This window comes from Phyllobates terribilis, unplaced genomic scaffold (genome assembly GCF_046119375.1).
Source record: "Phyllobates terribilis strain yellow unplaced genomic scaffold, ASM4611937v1 Scaffold_3__8_contigs__length_932513732, whole genome shotgun sequence".
Lineage (NCBI taxonomy): Eukaryota > Metazoa > Chordata > Amphibia > Anura > Dendrobatidae > Phyllobates > Phyllobates terribilis.
Genome location: NW_027362763.1, coordinates 261,902,129 through 261,923,321, shown reverse-complemented (window position 1 = coordinate 261,923,321; position 21,193 = coordinate 261,902,129). Strand labels below are relative to the sequence as shown.

General features: G+C 42.2%; 1 protein-coding gene across 1 annotated transcript in view; it reads right to left on the bottom strand.

The window, feature by feature from the left end:
• The window catches only part of KCNAB1 (potassium voltage-gated channel subfamily A regulatory beta subunit 1), a 552,388-nt gene that overhangs the window by 481,414 nt on the left and 49,781 nt on the right, over window positions 1-21,193 (bottom strand). The window lies entirely within an intron of this gene.

The following is a 21,193-nucleotide window of genomic DNA, read 5'->3' as shown; positions in this document are numbered from 1 at the left end:
TGCCCGAAGAGAGTACACTCTGATCAGGGAGCCTGTTTCCAAGGTAAACTTATAACGGAGTTACTCCAGTTGTATGGTGTGCCGCAGTCCCGGACTACCCCTTATCATCCACAAGGCAATAGAGCTTGCGAAAGGTTCAATAGAACTCTGTTGCAGATGTTGAGAACCCTAGAACAAGACTAAAAGAGTTATTGGCCTGAATTGATACCAGAGTTAATGTGGGCGTACAACAATCATGTGCATGGTACAACTGGTTTCTCTCCATACATGATGATGTTTGGTAGACCTGGAAGGGAAGTCGTGGAACTGAACCTTTCAGCGTCAGAAGAGTTCGAGTATCGAACTCCGCACGAGTGGATGCGGGACCATAAGTGTAAACTGGAGGCGGTACATAAGTCATCCCCATCACGACCGGGGGATGGTGTCCGAGGAGACATTTCTGCAAGGGGACTGAGTTCTGGTACGAGTTACTCGGCCAAAAGGGAAACTGTATATTGTGAATAAAGTCTCCTCGGAAGGCAGTGTGTATACAATTATCCCTGAGGGAAGTGATGGTCCTTGTCACACGGTGCATAGGAATTGGTTGAAACGATGTGTGTCAGTTGCTCCCGAACTGCACGGTGAGATGCCAAGGCCGCCCAGCCCAGGGGTATTGCTGAAACAACCAGGCGACATCTGGTGTGATTGTTTTGATGAGCCTGAGATAGAAATGAGAACCCGATTAAGAATCCTGAAAGTCCGCAAATCCCTCCGGAGGTAGTGGTGTCACCTGACTTACCCACTTGTTCCTCAGAGGTCGATCTGCGGAGATCAAAGAGGGACACTGCTGGTATTCCGCCCAATAGGTATAATCCTGATCAGTATGTGTTGACTGTAATTTGTGCAAATAATGATGGTGGGGACCACTAATTATAAGTGGGGTGGAGTGTAAGAGGGTGTATAAAGATATGTGTGTTGGTAATGACTGTGAGTGGAGGCCACACCAGTAACGATGACATCTGACTACTAGATGTCAGTGACACTCACTGTTGGTCTAAATTTTATTAAGTGTTAACAAAACAATACTTGAATAATTTTATGAATGCTGCGATGCAAATAATAGACGAACTGTGCAGTGAAAATGCAATTTTGCTGCTTGATTTATAATATACTTTCATTGCATCATTGCTCTGCCACTGAAGCTGAGCATAAATAAAGTTTTGTTTGGAGAGAGGGGATGGGTTGCCAGGGAGACGGAGCTGAGACGTTACGCGCATGGTCTGGGAGCTCTTGGTGGTTGAGGAAAAAAAAGGAAGGTCCGGAGTAGGCGAACCTGGTTCCCCCTTGGAGTGCAGCGGTTTCGTGCTCCTGTGATTGGTGACGTCTGGGACAATAGTCCTCTATTTCTGTTTGGTGAAGAGCGCGGGGAAGTGCAACAGTGGGATAACATTGAAAAGAGCCGGCCATCTTGTGAAGTGTGACACGGCGCCCGCGAAGGGTAAAGCACCCTATGTTTTAAACAAGGATGAGGTACCTAATGCTCTTCTTCTTATTTTAAATTCTCCCTGACTGGTCCAACGAGTTAGTTAGGGTCAGCTAAGTGTTGAGACCAATCTAAATGACTAGTCTCTATGGGACGGTGTTAATGAGACACGAACTGTGTTCATCTTGTCAACGACTGTTGATAGCGCGGTGCGAAGTTCAGAAAGGCCACAGTCCGTGGTGAAGCTCCCAAGGGAATTGAATATGGTTGTTTATTTTATATATTATTCTTGTTAGGTGAACTTTGGTTGCAATACGCCTAGCTGTACAGCTGAGTTTGGTTGGGTTAAAAATTTTACTTTTTATTTTATTCACTTTTCTTCCCCATACAAATGGGCGAGTTTTGTTATTGTTTTACCACCGTTTTTCTTTTGAAGCTCATCTGTCCTGTCAGTGGCATTACTGTATCAAAACGGAATCTTACCCCCGCCGTTAGTAGTCGGGGCCTTTACAGGAGGCTGGATGCAGAGGAGACTGGTGCTGGCTGGTGACAATTCAGCCATTCTGAAGTGCTGCAAAGGAGAGGGAGAGCACCTGGGAACAGTGCTGAAGCTACAAGAAGGCATAGTAGAGGAGTAAGGCTATGGAGGAGGTTGATAGAGAGCAGACATGTCAGAGTGGTTCACACTCTATTTCTACCATATTGAGACAGACTGTACAGCAGTCCAAGAACACAATCTGGGAATAAGGTGAGTGGGCCATACATTAGCAGCCATCTAGATGCAGTGAGGAGGGGCAGTGAGAATGGGAGTTGGATTACGTTTACACAGACCAACTGGCATCACTATACGACCACTGATAGGTAAACCATTACCGATCGGCGGCCATCTAAATGCCGGTTTACATGAGCAGACCAAGGCAAACAATGTACACTGAGCGATCTGTAATAGGTCACTCAGTGCGGATAGGCTGTGTTACGGATCCGGGTGGTGGAACCTCTGTGCTGTGATACAAGGAGGGACCAGAGGGGCGTAACTAAGTGCTTACCCGGACCGACCCTGGCCACACCGCGGCTTAGTTGACTCCGTGAACCAAGAAGGGACTGGGAAGGTGAACCAGGTGCCACTCTGGGACCGACCTTGTGTGAGAGCAGGCGACTCCCACGGGACTGATGGCCGAAACCGACAGGCACAGCAGATGAGCACGGCTGGTAGACAGGCAGGTGATGTGGGTAGGCAAGCAGGCGGGCACGGCTGATAGACAGGCAGGCGGGCACGGCTGATAGACAGGCAGGTGGTCACCGGTTATAGACAGGCTGGTGGTCACGGGTGATAGACAGGCGGGCGGGCACGGCTGAAAGACAGGCTGGCGGGTACTGGAACCTGAGGTCTAAGGAGAGTGTTAGCACACAAACAACAACATTGCACAGGCACCTCCATTTTGGAGGAGGTGCCTTATATAGGAGCAGTCCTCCAGCCATTGGCCGGGGACTCTTTAGGACGGTGTGCGCGGCGCCTTTGAGAGGGAGGGAGCACGCGCGCGCGCGCCCTAAGTACAGTGCCCGGGGAACTGCGTGTGGTGCGCTCACCCCGGGCAGATGCAGCAGGGGAGTCGGAGGACGCCGGACCAGGGCCGCGGCAGTGAGGGGATCGGCGTCTCAGACGCTACACGCTGCAATGGTTTTCAGCAATGTAAGACCTGTTTACAGAGGATGATGCACCACTGAGAATGTTGATTTTTTTGTGCTGCGCAAAATATCATTTCACCCAATAAACGAGCATTCTACGCTTTCATCTGGTGATCAACAACCTGTTTCCACTGCAAGATAATTGTGAAGCCAGCATTGTTAAGCATTCTTATTCATGATTATCTTTCAGTGTAAGTATACCTTTAAAGAAGTGTGTGATGCAATGCATCATGGTGAATGTAGTCTGGATAGTCTGAGAGACAGCTGGCGGGAAGCCCAGAACATGAACAATAACAAACTGCAAAGATAACTGCAGGGAACTATAGGGGAGCTCAATATGTAAAATAAAGGCCACATGGAACTTGCTAGCCTCATTATAGGCACAGCAACATATTTTTTCTGAATTGCCCTGAAAGCCAATTATTTATTATGAAATATTTTTTTTTATTTTTTTTAAATTTGTGTGTGTAATTTTTGTAGTTTTATATTTTTTGCTATTCTTGGCATTTCTACATATTTTTAATTGGATTATCGTGCATCTAATAAATACCTAAAATGAAATAACCAGGTCTGGTATTGAGGGATTCAAGGTGGCACTGGATGTATTGTAGGGCAAAGAATATGTATGTGCAAATAGATTTATATTAATTGTGACTGAGGACTATTATGAGTAGAGATTCTGGCATTTGGCAAATATTAAAAATTATGGTAATCGTAATTGACCTAAAACGGGAAAGGTTTATTCTGATTTCATGTCAGATATTGAGAAGAACATGTAAATGTGTCTTTTTATATAGTGTATGTAAACTTCTGGTTTCAACTATATGATTACCGACAAGCAGGAAGGATACAGGGAGGTTGGGTAAGTCCTTACAAACTTCTGCCAAATCTGACACACATTACTGCTGTAATAATGGAGTTTCTCAGTGTTTCTTTGTTATTTTCACTTCTCTACATATTTATTAAATCACATCATTAATTCTATTCTCTCCTTCTCACCAGATGCTTGTTGGAAATATCTCCTAGCTCAATTTCCACTTGTACTCTACGTGCCTGCTTGTTTCTTATAGCACATCAGCAGTGCAAATTCAGCCAGTGCATCATCATGAGAACTAAGGGTGGGATAGTTGAAGTACATATAATGCTGGCAATCTCCACCACCATTGTTCTTGAGAGAACTACAAAAAGTGCTTCTAATTACTTTTCATAGTTTTACTTACTTAAATTGTGGACAATCCTTTTCTATATTGGTGTCTGAAATACCTTTGAACAATTCTTAATATGAATAAGTTATGTGTCAGTTTGTGTGTTGACCAGATAATTTTATACATGGGAATAGTATCATTTGTAAGGGATCACAGGTTTTTATTCATAAGTAAAATGTGAAATGGTTCAAAAATGAACATTCACAGAGAACAGTAGCAGCCCCTGAATGATCTCTTGCCTATGATTCATTACATGAATTCTTCAAATTTATAACATTAATTGCTTATCTTCTAAACTTCCTTACTGCGCTTTTCGCATATAATAATTTGTCATGCTGAAGTCACCAAAGCGAGAAGAGCTCATTGGGTTTTTTCGCCCTGGTTCCCAGCTTTTGCCTGACTGCACTCTATAATTGATATCTGTGTTCTGTGATACATTTGAGTGTTGATCTACATCTGCTTGATATCTTTTGATAGATTACTTGGTATAATATTAGCCTTATCCTACAGTACCTTAAGGCCCCCATATATCAGATGGTTGTCTGCCGAATAAGAGTATGTGCACACGGTCCGGAAACGCTGCGGAGTATATGCAGCGCACAAACCGCACCATTCTGCATTACAAGCAAAGTGGATGGGATTTGTAGAAATCCTATGCCCACTACGTGTCTCTGTGCACCTGCGGATCACCCGTGGACACGGATATGCGGCGCGTCTTTCCAGACCGCAGAATGTCAATTTAGATCACTGTAATGTATAGGATGCGGTGAATCCGCATGGTTCAATGAACACATGCGGATTCACCTGCGTGCGTGGCTTTGGACGCAGCATAAAGTATACTGCATTCAAAGCGCTGACAGTACGGATTGTGTGCGCATACCCCAATGCTTTGGCCGATTGTTTGCCAATAGCTATCTCTGTCGACACCCCCTTACATAGGAGCCCTCATGCAGCTGAGCACTCCTTTGTTTTATGAGAAAGCTGCCCGCTCACACTTCGACCAGTGGCTTATCTCTGTGAGAACAATGTGATCAAAAGTCTTAATTTGGACATGCCCAATGGACAACTGTTAGCCGGCACCCCCATGCATATCAGATCATTGGTCGAGCCCATCTATATCAGTGGATTTGCCATTTTTGTGTGCATGAGAGCCTTTGATAGTTAAACCTTAATTGTCCGTTTTTTTGTTTTGTAAAATGCTGCGGGTTATGTTGACGTTATTGAAAAAATTATTAATATTTTTGTCTGCCAAGCCATCAATGATTTCTTATGTGCATGGAGGAGTCTTTAGTGGTTTAACCTTATTTGTCCTTTTTTAATCTGCTAAGACATCAATTATTTTTTGTATTTATTGGACATATTGTTTTCTGAATTGCTATTTTTCAAGTTGCATTTTTTTTAGCCATTTCTTTCTACACCTGCGTAGTTGACTCATTTTTATCCATGGATTTTGTTTTTAAAAATATAGTAAATAAAGAGTAATACTTTTATAATATTTATTTGTCCTGTATTCATTTCTATATACTGTATGCAGGCTTGGACTGGCCCACAGGAGAACATCACAATCCTCAGGTGGGTCCCTGTGCAAGAGTGGGCCACCACCCTGTTATACGAGAAGTACTTGGCACAATATACTTGAATCACTATGTGCAGACAAAGGCAGCATCTTATTCATGTAACAATCTACCCGGTTCATTGTTATATACATTTGTGATTGAGGATAATGTCACTTTTGCATGTAGTTGAAAAGAGGGGCCCTGGAGTTGGTTATTGGTGGACCCTTGTCATCCAAGTCCGACACTGTGCGTATGTGTCTTTACGTGTAAATTGCATTCGTGTAGCAATTTATATATTAATGCTGCAACACTAAAAATCGATCATGCAGTGGAAATCAATCCAACAATCGATGAACTACCTTAACTACTTAATGTTATATAAAATAGCTGCGTGTCAGCACACAGGATAAGAGCAGACACAGCAACATGTTTCACATTGGATCTGTCACTTTAATCATTTTCCATTTCTAATGCTCTTCTCAGCAGTACATTAACAGATCCTTATTTTTATGATTTATGGAAACCTCTGAAAATCATCTGCAGAAAAGCCTGTTTATAAGCAGCCTCTGCACAGGGAGGCCCGTCATTAGAATCTGCTGATACATGTTCTGCCATTGATCCAGGTCTAATGAGGAGATTTTTATCACTTACATTAGTGTATCTCAATTATGTGACTCTCGCGTTACCTAGTAATATAAGAATTGAGCTGAAACATATATATTTGCAATTCTTTTTACAGCAGTTGGAAATATCAGTTATTTCTTTAAATATATTCTGTAAATTGAAATGTGTTTCTTCTACTACTGCTTTAAATTCAGAGCATTGCATTAGCAATATAAGAATATTGCTTGATTTTTTTATGACAGTACGAGACAGGGTTGTGCACATGCAGCTATGCTGTTCTGTGTGGCTCCCAACCATTGAGACCCATACATCAATAGTAGAGCAGGACATGGCAATAAACAGCTGATGTAGCGATAGGGGTACTATCATTTCTGATGTAGAGATAGGGGTACTATCATTTCTGATGTAGAGATAGGGGTACTATCATTTAATGGAAATGGATAGGGAAGGAGGGGAGGAGGGTTGGAGGCTTACCATGTTGAAAGAAGGAATGACTTCAGCTGGATAAATCCTATGGGTACCGCACCCGTCAGTGATCACAAACCATGAATGGAGAAAAAAAAGAGTAGAAACGGCACATCCGACCAGGACATATAAAAGGGAAAAAAATTCTTTGAAGAAAAAAGTTAAAATATGGAGATAAAATCAGAAACCTCAGGAAAACCTGATGCATTTCAGGTGCAGGACGCACCTAAAGACATCCTATGACTAAGGATGTGTTCTGCACCTGAAACATGTCAGGTTTTCCTGAGGTTTCTGATTTTATCTCTATGTTTTAACTTTTTTCTCCAAATAAAAATGTTTTCCTTTTATATGTCCTGGTTAGATGTATCATTTAATGGCATCAATATATAGTCATCAATAATGGCCAATACTAACTGGCACTAACAGGGGTCTTTTCTGTCTGACACTGTTGCACGGGGGCACTATGTGACTAGCAGTTAAAGAAGCACTCGTATCAAAGTTTTTATCCTAATATATTGCAATCATCATATTTTATAGCGATGTGTACTTACAATTGCTCATTTTGCCTTTCTTCCCAGATAATTCTTCTCTTTTCCATTAGGCCTATGACATCATCACTTTTAAAAACGGACTAAGCTCTATGTAGAAGCAGGAGGTCAATTTTCCCTACATGAGTCATAATTCACTACAAAAGTCCCTGTCAGGAGGGAGGAGCGGAGCAGCTGGGTCAGGAGTTGAAGAGGGGAATGATAAATGCAGTGAAAAGAGACTTCCTGTTTCTACATAGAGAAAAGAGAAGAATTAGCTGGGTAGAAAGGCAAAATGAGCAATTGTAAGCACACAATGCTATATAATATGAAGGCTGCAATATATTAAGAGGATAAAAACTTTGATGCTAGTGCTTCTTTACAGAGAGTACGATGTGGCTAGCACTCTTATGGATGTCATTGTCTAACTGCACGATTACAGGGAAGGATCGTGGTTTTTATGACCGAAGGATCGCTGCGATGGTGTCTGGAACTTGTGGACATTGTTGTTTGTGCTTATATTGAGGGGCTCTGTTGCTAAGACTATTATGGGGGCACTCTGTCTCATCTTAATTAATCAATATAAGCAAAAACTGTAATTCTGTTATCCCTAGTGCAGGCCTAAACGGGCACTTAATGGCTGAGATTCCTTTTTTGGAGTTATTTGAATCACTGTGTCCTGCACAGTCTCCTCCATGACTTCTACTAAGCAGATAACAATGCAATATTGTTACCCATAGCTCATTTAAAGGGGTATTCCTTTCGGAGACATTTATTGCATATAGGTTCCACCTCTAGGACTTATGTAAATAGGGAGAATTGGGGGTCGCTTCACCCATAATGTGGCTTTTCAGAACAGAGGAGACAAGATAAAGGGGTATTTGAAAGTTTTAAAATGCTCAGTTATTTTATAAGTCACACTGTGGAGCCATGTGCATACGTGATCACCACTCGCCCTTCTCTAAAGAGTTGAATAAGTGAGCAAGTATGTCCACCTAACCATCTAATCTCTGTTCTGAGTCAAAGAGCAGTAGACATGTAAAGCATTACAATTCTAGGCATGACTATTGGAGTGGACTTCATAGTCAATGCAGGCAACGCCAGTTAACAACATTTAAAGTGCAATTATTTTCACTTGACAGCTGCCATCTGTTGGTCAATTGTCATTTATTTAATTTAGTGTTTATTTGTAGATATTATGACAAAACTTTGTGAGATGATTGTTTAGCTATATAATGTTGAATATATATATATAAAGAAGGTCCTTGCTCCCGGTACAGTGCAGACATGATGTTTTGATGTTCTTAATTTATTTTTTATAATTTTGCTACCCCTAGTGTTGATGAGATTTGTCTTTATGACTGGGGAACAGACAATGAGAAGTTGATAGACAAAAAAGGGGGTGGGGTGGAAAAGCGCAGTGCTTGTGTGAACCTGTATGGAAATAGAATATACGTGCCGATACAGTGGTCTGCTCACCTGAGTGGGTTGTGCAGACCGCACAACCCAGGTTAAACAGCTACTGGCGCTGATAGCGCTGCCACGATGCCTACAGTGTTTCCTCTGGATTAGCAGATGGAGCTTCCAATCATGTGATTCCGGGTGGGGTCACATGGGTGATGACATCATCACAGGTCCTACAGGTCCTGCAGCTGAAATTGTATCTAGTTCTCTGCAGCCTCCAGCCACAACTCCCAAGGGAAAAGTGAACAGTGTGCAAATTGAAGTGGTCAGTGGGACACTAGAAACTGGATAAGGCGCTGGAAAAGGATAAAACAAACCTCTTTATTGAAGTATTAATGCCCACAACGCGTTTCTGCAGCGGTCTGCTGCCTTCATCAGGTAGAGTTATGGGAAAATGGCAGAAACAGGCACTTTTATACATAAAACAAAGGAACTCAATGGGAGGTGCCAAGGGAGAATTTGGTACTTAACCCCTTAATCACCATTAAAAAAGACAATTACAATTTAATAACAAAGGGACTTAAAAAAGCATTACAGGTCAATAACTACACATTATAAACTTACTATGAAGATGCAAGATGCAGACATTAACGGCAATGCTTTAAAAATACATACATATAAAAATGCATATATAAATGAGGGTGAATAAGCATATTACATAAAAATTGGTGAGGCATATTCTGAGTATACCCCTCAACCAGTTTTTATCCCCCCAAAAATATATAAATATTAATAATTCATCTGCACACATTATCAATCGCTAAATTGAAACCTTCCGGATATAATGTACCCAATTTAAAAATCCAAAAATTCTCTCTCTTCATAAGATAATTAAGCCGATTTGTTACATTATCAGGTACTTGTTCTAAAATCGTGAGTTTCAAGCTTATGGGATCTCTCTGGTGGGCAATCAGAAAGTGCTTAGAAACACTATGCTGCACATACCCATTCTTAATATTAGAGCGATGTTTATTAAGGCGGGCCTGCATTCTTTGTATAGTTCGGCCCACGTATTGCAAACCACATCCACACTGCAACAAGTAGACCACATAGTCAGAATGACAGTCTACTTTACAGGTGATGGGGAATTGTTCACCAGTGGTTTGCGAGCAGAAGGATACTGCCCCATGATTAATGGTACTACAGCATAAACAGCCAGGAGATCTGCAAGCAAAACAACCTACTCCTTCTTACCTTTGTCTCCCATATCTCCGTACTGAAGCTGCAGATTTCAATGTCGTGTTACTGGGTGATATGAAGGATCGTAAATTCCGATTCTTTCTTTAAACAATCCTGGGTTTACATGGCAAATGTTTGGACAAAAGCGGATCCCCCAACAGGATGCACCAATAACGACTTAATAGTTCCTGTATGTACACTCTAGATTTATTGAAAGTAGTCACTAAACTCCAATCTTTATATCCTGTATTCGTATGCTCACAGTTAGGGCTAGAAAATCGAGCCAGACATGAAGCCTGACTGAGCGGCTTAATTCTTTTATGTGCATCCCTAATCAATTTCTTAGGATACCCCTTCCTCAAGAATCTTTTTTCAAGGACATCAGCCTCCTTTTCAAAATCTTCATCCTGCGTACAATTTTTCCGTATACGCCAATACTGGCCATACGGAATGTTCTTAATCCACCTTGGAAGATGGCCACTGTCAAATCTGAGGTAGCTATTCACATCCACGGTTTTGAAATGGGTGGATGTGAGAACCCTCCCCAAATCATCCAATTTCAAAACTAAGTCAAGAAACTGTATGGAGTCACTTGACATGGATACAGTAAACTTAAGACCCCATGGGTTATTATCCAAAATTTCAAAGAAATCCTGGGCTGATTTTTCCATCCCTTCCCAGATAAAGAACAGATCATCGATGTAACAACGATATAATCGCATATGGCCTTGGGTTAGAGGAGAAGACGTGATGAACAAAGATTCAAAGCGTCCCATGAAGATATTTGCATAGCTGGGAGCTACCCTCGTCCCCATTGCACAGCCCTTTATTTGCTTATAAAAATTATCTTCGAATGAGAATACATTATTATTTAGTATGAATTCTATTGATTTCAAAATAAACTCTTTTTGAAAAAGGGGGATACTATCATCTTCCATTAAGTAATGGCGCACCGCTTCTGTACCTAGTTCGTGGGAGATATTACTGTAAAGAGCTGCAACGTCTGCTGTGATAAGGATACAGTTCTTCACAGACGGCAAACTTCTAACTGTGGCAATTAAAGTTGAGGAGTCTTTAAGATAGGACCCCAATTCACATACATATTTCTGAAGAAACAAGTCGATGAAGTGTGATAGATTGGAGGTAATGGAATTTATCCCGGATATGATGGGGCGCCCAGGCGGATTACAAGGATCCTTGTGTAATTTAGGTAAAAAATAAAAAATGGGGGTCCGGTAACTTGAGATATCTAAGAACCTTTTTTCATTCTTATTCAGAATGCCCTTTTCATAACCTTCCTTAATCAAATAATTATAATTAACAAAGATGGAGATAGAAGGATCAATGTCCAATTTATGGTAGTATTGGTCGTCACTAAGTATCCTAAGACCCTCACTCAAGTACCAGGATATGTCCATAATCACGACTCCTCCTCCTTTATCAGCACTTTTTATTATAATGTCATTATTGTTCAGCAAAGTCTGCATTGCTTCCCTTTCACTTTTCATCAAATTGTCTGGTTTCCTGCGCCGCTCAATCGAGCGTAGATCTCTGAGAACCAATTGTTGGAAAGATTCTATATGTGCACCCTTGTGGTGCATCGGGTAAAACTTATTAGAGCCTCCCCTGACCGCCATATGCTTATATTGATCAGTAGGGATGGTTACCTCATCAGGTGAATTGGAAAAACCTATGGAAGCATTGGGAGCTGGTAATTTCTTGCCACGTTCCTCTATTAAAAAATGTCGCTTAATAGTCAATTTACGAAAGAATTCGTTCAGATCTAAGAAAAGATCAAAACTATTTAATTCAGCATCTGGACAAAATGATAATCCTTTAACCAATAAGGAAGTTTCACCTTCTGTAAGCATGTGACTAGAAAGATTAAATATACCACAGGATCTTAAATCACTAGTCTCCGAAATTTGTGAGCTGGATGCTACCTCACCTATAGCTTTGTTTTCTTGGCGATTAGGGATTCCGAGGTCACGGCTATTACTTGAGATCCCTCTACCTCCTCTACATCTACGTGTCCTCTTTTTCTTTTTGGGTGGCGCCCTGGTGCCACTTGAAAAAACTGAGTGATTTTTGAATCTTTCATTGTTATTGGTGGCTTAAATGGGCCAGATAATGGTGTAGATCTCATTGCTATGTTAGCCGTATCTAACATGGGCGCAGTTAGAAACAAGGCAGAATTTTTTACCTCCAATGCTGGCGAGTCCATGGTGCATGTGGTATCCACAATGGGTTTGACCAAATTAGTATTATTATCTCCTGATTCAAATAATTCCTGACTCATGTCTGGTCCTATTAACCTATTAAAGTCTTGCGAGGTCGGGTGAATTGTGAGACATTAGGAAACATCCACAGTGTTCGTATTACTAAATGAACATTCGTGACCTGATGCCAACCCAGCACCCTGATTTGTTAAAGGTATAATGTTGGGGAAGGAGGTAATGGAACTACTTATACATGACACAATGATGGGTTCCATTGTGTTATGTGCAACTTCAGGTGTGTTGTTAAGCATAACCATGGAATTATTAATCTCAGAGGCAGTGATTTTTCCTTTGTCACTGACATTACATGCAGCAATAGTGCCCTGTGACTCTGGTGTTATTGACCCTATGGGGAGCACGGATACATTGTCCAACCTCATGGAATTCCCCAAACCATCATTACAGCCAAAATCCAAGGGTGGAACAAACTGATTTGATAATGCTGCAGTCTGCATAATGCCATCACTGCCTTGCATCTTATGCTGATTTAATGGTGCACCTGATGGAATGGAGAATACAGCAGTTTTGGGTACACTTCGATTCTTACCTAGCAAGGTATTCTTATGCTTCTCGTAATTATCCCTTTGCTCTTTAGTTTTTAAGATTCCAGACGGACCAGTAGTGGGTATTTTTGCCCGCTGTGCTACCATTTTACTTGTAGTGTCAACTTCACCTACAGAGTTACGTGTTTGGGAAGAGATCCCTGGCTGAGGAAGCGCGGAGCTTTCCATTTTATCTCTTAAATATTTATTCCCTTTTTTCTTCACAAGGTCACCTTCAAACCTCAATAATCTACTTTTAAGAACGGGATCAAATTCCTGGAAGTCCCTATAACAGGAGTATAGTTCCAAATTATTCCTTAAATCACCCATCTCGCCCATAGCCTTATCCACCAGGGTTGTTCTTTTCCTAATTAGGAGCTCCATAAGGTTCATGGAGCAATCAGTGAGACAATCATCCCAATGTTTAGTGAACTCAACGTCCTGGGGAAAAGAGGATGATAGTTTCACCCTTAAACCTCTGGGCATGATTCTGTTAAGCACATATTGTTTGAGAAACAGTATATCCAATTTATTAACAATCTCGATCTTGGATCTGTTTTCAAATTCCAAAAATAGATCGTACATGCATTTCTTATCTGATTCGCTCAAGGTATCCAGATGTGTGGTGCAGATCCCCTCCACATGGGGGCTATTAGGGGTGTGATAGCTTCCAAGATGAGCCTCTCTCTCCTGGACTCCTAATGGGACAAGTAGTCCATATTGACTGCGTGAGTGTAAATGGAACTACCACAAAATATATATTATAGGGTGGACGTATGACTATATATAGAACAAGGACCTGTTACGGCTAAAACAGATAAACAATTCTGAAATAAAGAAATGGAAAAAGTCCCACTAAATGATTAAAATGTACATGGGATGCACAGATAACAATAGATTGCTACTATTACATGTCCATGTAACTTGCAGACGTGATAATATATAGAATGAGAACCTGTTACGGCTAAAGCAGATAAAACAATTCCGAAACAAATAAAAAAAAAAAAAAATGGAAAAAAAAAAATCCCACTAAATGATTATAATCTACATGAGATGCACAAAAGACGTTGAATTGCTAATGTTACATATCCATATGACTTGCAGACGTGGCCAGTTCAATGGACAGTTCCAAGTAAATCATCAGTATGGTGCAATCTCCTATCCTTTAGAAGTGAATGTCTCTTGTTAAAAACCATGTGGTTCAGTGCCCATGAATATCACATGGAAGGGAAATCAGGTCCACAAGACTGCAGCTCTTCCTGGAAGCAAGCTTCCCACATACAAGATGCGTGACCATGAAAGACATTGCAGCTCTTTACAGTAATATCTCCCACGAACTAGGTACAGAAGCGGTGCGCCATTACTTAATGGAAGATGATAGTATCCCCCTTTTTCAAAAAGAGTTTATTTTGAAATCAATAGAATTCATATTAAATAATAATGTGTTCTCATTCGAAGATAATTTTTATAAGCAAATAAAGGGCTATGCAATGGGGACGAGGGTAGCTCCCAGCTACGCAAATATCTTCATGGGATGCTTTGAATCTTTGTTCATCACGTCTTCTCCTCTAACGCAAGGCCATATACGATTATATCGTCGTTACATCGATGATCTGTTCTTTATCTGGGAAGGGATGGAAAAATCAGCCCAGGATTTCTTTGAAATTTTGGATAATAACCCATGGGGTCTTAAGTTTACTGTATCCATGTCAAGTGACTCCATACAGTTTCTTGACTTAGTTTTGAAATTGGATGATTTGGGGAGGGTTCTCACATCCACCCATTTCAAAACCGTGGATGTGAATAGCTACCTCAGATTTGACAGTGGCCATCTTCCAAGGTGGATTAAGAACATTCCGTATGGCCAGTATTGGCGTATATGGAAAAATTGTACGCAGGATGAAGATTTTGAAAAGGAGGCTGATGTCCTTGAAAAAAGATTCTTGAGGAAGGGGTATCCTAAGAAATTGATTAGGGATGCACATAAAAGAATTAAGCCGCTCAGTCAGGCATCATGTCTGGCTCGATTTTCTAGCCCTAACTGTGAGCATACGAATACAGGATATAAAGATTGGAGTTTAGTGACTACTTTCAATAAATCTAGAGTGTACATACAGGAACTATTAAGTCGTTATTGGTGCGTCCTGTTGGGGGATCCGCTTTTGTCCAAACATTTGCCATGTAAACCCAGGATTGTTTATAGGAAGAATCGGAATTTACGATCCTTCATATCACCCAGTAACACGACATTGAAATCTGCAGCTTCAGTACGGAGATATGGGAGGCAAAGGCAAGATGGAGTAGGTTGTTTTGCTTGCAGATCTCCTGGTTGTTTATGCTGTAGTACCATTAATCATGGGTTAGTATCCTTCTGCTCGCAAACCACTGGTGAACAATTCCCCATCACCTGTAAAGTAGACTGTCATTCTGACTATGTGGTCTACTTGTTGCAGTGTGGATGTGGTTTGCAATACGTGGGCCGAACTATACAAAGAATGCAGGCCCGCCTTAATAAACATCGCTCTAATATTAAGAATGGGTATGTGCAGCATAGTGTTTCTAAGCACTTTCTGATTGCCCACCAGAGAGATCCCATTAGCTTGAACTCACGATTTTAGAACAAGTACCTGATAATGTAACAAATCGGCTTAATTATCTTATGAAGAGAGAGAATTTTTGGATTTTTAAATTGGGTACATTATATCCGAAAGGTTTCAATTTAGCAACTGATAATGTGTGCAGATGAATTATTAATATTTATATATTTTTGGGGGGATAAAAACTGGTTGAGGGGTATACTCAGAATATGCCTCACCAATTTTTATGTAATATGCTTATTTACCCTCATTTATATATGCATTTTTATATGTATGTATTTTTAAAGCATTGCCGTTAATGTCTGCATCTTGCATCTTCATAGTAAGTTTATAATGTGTAGTTATTGACCTGTAATGCTTTTTTAAGTCCCTTTGTTATTAAATTGTAATTGTCTTTTTTAATGGTGATTAAGGGGTTAAGTACCAAATTCTCCCTTGGCACCTCCCATTGAGTTCCTTTGTTTTATGTATAAAAGTGCCTGTTTCTGCCATTTTCCCATAACTCTACCTGATGAAGGCAGCAGACCGCTGCAGAAACGCGTTGTGGGCATTAATACTTCAATAAAGAGGTTTGTTTTATCCTTTTCCAGCGCCTTATCCAGTTTCTAGCGCCCCACTGACCACTTCAATTTGCACAATGAGAAGTTGATGGCAGAACTAGTTAACCATATTACTGAAAGAGTTCTCCATTTATGTAGTAAAATGACCACAGTCATAGAATTCAAATGGCAGCCCATCCCAGTCATGTGTCAGGAAGGACTGCAGTCTGAAGAAACAGCTTTCGAGACCTTTGTGTTAACCGATAGAGGAGCTGTATTGTAAGCACACATACTGGTGAGCTTCCGGAGAATGGCTGTGACAGGAGAATAAATCTTCTCTTCAACTGACTCTGAGAAGATTTATTTTTTCTCCTATCACAGCCCTTTTCCAACAGCTTACTGGTATGTGTATTTATAATACAGCTCTATCAGTTGAGGTACAGATCTTGGGATCTGTGTTTCTGTAGACTGCATCTCCTCCTGACTCGTGACTAGGATGGGCTGCTGTTTGAATTATGTGATGGGGGCCATTTTATTACATTCTTGGAGAACCCCTTTAAATTGGTACCACATGAATCAGTCATTGGTGGCGTGGAGGAGTATAGCGGCGTTCCCGCGCCTTGCTCTGACAACCACAGCCAGTGCAAGGCACGGGAGCGCCACTATACTCCTCCACGTTACCAATGACTGATTCATCCCCTGTGGGAACCCCATTTTGACGCAGGTCTATTCACCGGCTAAATTTCAAGGTTCCTGTGACCTCGCATCCCCATGGGACCCTAGTGAGCTCTTGCTATCTCTGGACTTTATCCTAGTCCTGCTCAGACACTAGGCACTTAAGGCCCTGTCACACATAGCGAGATCGTTGATACGTCACGGGTTTTGTGACGCAATAGCGACATCGCTAGCGATCTCGTTACGTTTGACAGGTAGCAACGATCAGGCCCCTGCTGTGAGATCGTTGATCGTTACAAAGCTTCCTGGACCATTCCTGGGTCGTTGCACTCCCGCTGGGCAGTGTGCATCGCTGTATTTGACACCTAACCAACGACCTCGTCAGCGATTCAGAGCAGAGACACGTAGGCGTGCATAAATTGGACTTTTCCGCGCCCTTCGTCCCCGATTGGTGGTCGCTACAGCGTTCTCATTTCCGGCCGCGCATAAAGAAGGCAACAGAATAGCGATTCCGTCCTTTGTTTCTGACCTCGTGCTTGATTGCAGATCGTAGCAGAGTTCTCCGGGCTGTTAATATCCGTTCATTGGACCAGTGCTGATTTTTGCGGATCATTTTAGCCTTCTCCAGCTGTGACTCCGCTTTGAAGAAATCAGGCATCTTTAGCGAGGTAGGAATTGTTTGAGGTCTCAAAAGAGTTTCCATTTTTAATTCATTTATAGGACATTTACCAATTATCTGCTATCATTGCTCTTCAGGGAGGGAGGGCTTGGCTTCTATCTGTATATATATATGCTTTTGCATGGACAGATATTTTAGGGGTCTCATGCACACGCACCCACACAGCACGTTTTCTGTCATGCTCACTAACAGAATGGAACACGGTTTTCCATGATATTTTTTATGTACAGTTTAAATACTTGTGTTAATTGTTTTGTTGAAAGTGTTCTCATCTTTTCATGTTATGTTTGCAGTTTGCACATCATGGACGACGGGCAGTGTGCTATTGTGGTTGCTGCATTGCTGGTTGAGGAAGCTCGACGTCAAGATGAGGCACGAGAGCTACAGAGGCGTTCCAAACGAAAACGTCGCATGTGGACCAGAGAGTGGCTGCAGAAGAGGTCTGAATTGTCCCACATGCAACTTGTAAGAGAGCTTCAGGAGAAGAACCCTCATGATTTCCGCAACTATCTGAGGATGTCAGAGGAATCTTTTAAAGAGTTACTGGAACGAGTTACGCCACGTATTCAACGGAAGGATACAGCGATGCGTTCTGCCATTCCGGCAGATGAAAGATTGGCAGTCACACTGAGATTCTTGGCCACCGGACGCTCACTCCAAGACTTGCATTTTTCTGCAGCCATTTCAAGGCCCATGCTCAGTGTTCTAATCCCGGAGACATGTAATGCGATTTACCACAGTCTACGTAGTTACATACAGTTTCCCAACACGGAGGAGGAATGGAAAAAGATTGCCTCTGATTTTGAGCAGCTGTGGCAGTTCCCTAACTGTGGTGGGGCTTTGGACGGGAAACATGTCCGAATCACTCAGCCACCAAATAGCGGATCCTATTTTTATAATTATAAGGGCTATTTCAGCATCATCATGATGGCCCTTGTTAACGCCAATTAAGAATTTATAAATGTAGATGTTGGCATGAACGGCAGGGTTTCTGATGGTGGTGTTTTAGAGCACACACTTTTTGGAGAGCGATTGGACAACTGTGACCTACACTTGCCTCCCAACTCAGAGACTACAGGTAACCTTAATTTTGTTTTTGTCGGCGATGAAGCCTTCACATTTCATCCCAATCTTATTAAACCGTTCCCCCAAAAAAGTCTTACCCAGGAAAGAAGAATTTTCAATTATCGTTTGTCAAGGGCACGTCGTGTTGTAGAAAATACCTTCGGTATCATGGCCAACCGCTTCAGAGTTTTTCATACGCCAATTAACATGAAGCTTACATCAATAGACTCTGTTGTTTTGGCCTGTTGCACGCTTCACAACTTTCTTCGTCAACGTGATGCAATTACGTACTGTCCGCCTGGCTTCGTGGACTCTGTGGACCTAGCCAATGGGGAAGTGGAGCTCGGAGAATGGCGTGCAAACGATCCTGCAATTGCAGGCCTTCAACCAGTGGGATATGGCAGAAACACCCAGGATGCGAAGACCTGCCGCGACAACTACTGACAGTATTTTAACGGTCCTGGTGCTGTTACTTGGCAGCATCAGAACTTCTAGTGGGCAACTACTGACAATTATACACTACTTTCAGTTTTGTACTGATTTGTGTAATAAACTGTGTTTTACTTTGCAAAAGCTTTGTTTCTCATTGTTTCAGTAGTAAGGGCCCGTATATACATACGTGTACTCCAGGGGTGTACATAGGAATCATGGGACCCCATAGCAGAAGTTATAATTGGGGACCCCCACAAAAAAAAAAAAAAAGTAAATAATTGTTGGGGACACAGAAGAGCACATCTCACAACCTTCCAGCCTTTGCATAGCAACTTTCTTCCTTTCTGAACTCCTAGATTCCTCTTTCATAGCCCCATAAAATGTGATGCCAACAAAAGTGTCCCCCTTAACACAGTATGATACCCCGATGGTGAATTCCTCCTTTTTAGCCTCCACATGCACAGTGTAATGACCCTACTGTCAGGGCTGTGGAGTCGGAGATGGAGTCGGTATAAAAAGGACCGACTCATAAAATATATAATAAATTGGGTACAGTAGTTCAATGCAGTTTGTGTGGAATATTTTTTTCCAAACAATTTGGGAAATTTATGAAATGTCCTATAAATGTTCTATTCCTGATTGGATCTGGACTTTTAGCTGAGATGAATCTGTGCTATAGGAAATGTATCACATGAGCCATGTATGAGGGAGTCGGAGTCGTGGATTCGGAGTCATGGAAATTGAGGAGTCGGTTTGGCTTGCTGACTCCACAGCCTTGTATACCAGGATGGGAGAGCATATACATATGCATACATATACATAATGCACTCGCTGTGGTCCTCCACACAGTATAATGCAGCCCCCCATAGGGTAAAAGGCAGCCCCAGTCCTCCAGTATTATCAGTACTGACTGATTTACAAAAATAAATAAATACATACTTACCACTCCTCATTCCCCGCTGCTTCAGTCTCTGCAGCCTGTCTCTCTCATCACGACAGCAGCTGGCAGCTCCATTGTCTGACACAGCGTGGTGCATCGTAGCAGCGTTGCCGCTGTTTGATTAACCGCCGCCCACCGGCACTGTACTCAGTAATGGCTGCGCGTAGTGTGCTGTGCGGCTGTGTCTTGTAGTAATGACGCAGCAGGGGCGACACAAGCACAATTAAAGGTGCAGTGTCGCCCCTGCCGTCATTACCACAAGACACAGCCGCACAGCGCGCGGCCATGTCTGAACACAGTGGCAGTGGGTGGCGGCGGCAATCAAACAGCGGAGCGTGGGGTACAGAATGGGGGAGACTGCTATGGGGTCCGCTGGCTCACGGGCCCCCTACGGCCACGGGCCCCATAGCAGTTATGTGGCCTGCCGCCAATGGCGGTACGCCACTGGTGTACTCATATGTATACAGATACATCCATATACATCCATATACACATACATATTCAGATACATAAAAATCTACACCCATATCCACACTTATATACAGATAACTAGATATACACATACATAGTCACAGACACAAAAGTATGCATACCTATCTAAAAATATAGATATATATTTCTACATAAAACCACCTAGACACCAGTGTTCCTGTGTGACCGTCAGACTGGAGATGCTGCTGCGTTCTACAGATGACGCATTATCAATACAGCGTCTCCAGTCTGACAGAGATGCTAATAATTCAGGTCGCAGCTAGCCCGCAGTAGCGTCCTATAATAAGCGCGCGGGCGACGTTAATATTTCGTGGGCGTGGTTACCGACGTTGATGCGTCGTGAGCGTGTTTAACGACATAGTTGCGGTCTAGCTCATCAGTGGCAATATGGCATCCAGGATGAGAGCATCTCCTTAGGGCGATGCCGAGGTGCGCTACCTTGTAGCACAACTGGATGCACTGGATTATGAGTGCCATGTGCACTCTGAACATCAAGTGCTCCATAAACGGGCGGTGCTGCAGAGGATCGGTCGGGGCCTGGTCTGGAGATTTGGGGTGCAGCGCTCTGCTACCCAAATCAGGAAGAAGCTGGCAGATCTGAAGTATAGATCTGCCGACCGTATCACCAGCATCCGGTCACAGACTTTGCCCCATCGTGGTGAGTGGTTTTAAAATACGTTAGCACAATATATGGCAGCACATTAGTTACAACTGCAATTACCTTAGGTATCTAATATTATTTGTTTTCCAGCACCTGCTGCCCCAGAGCCCCAGCGGGAGTCACC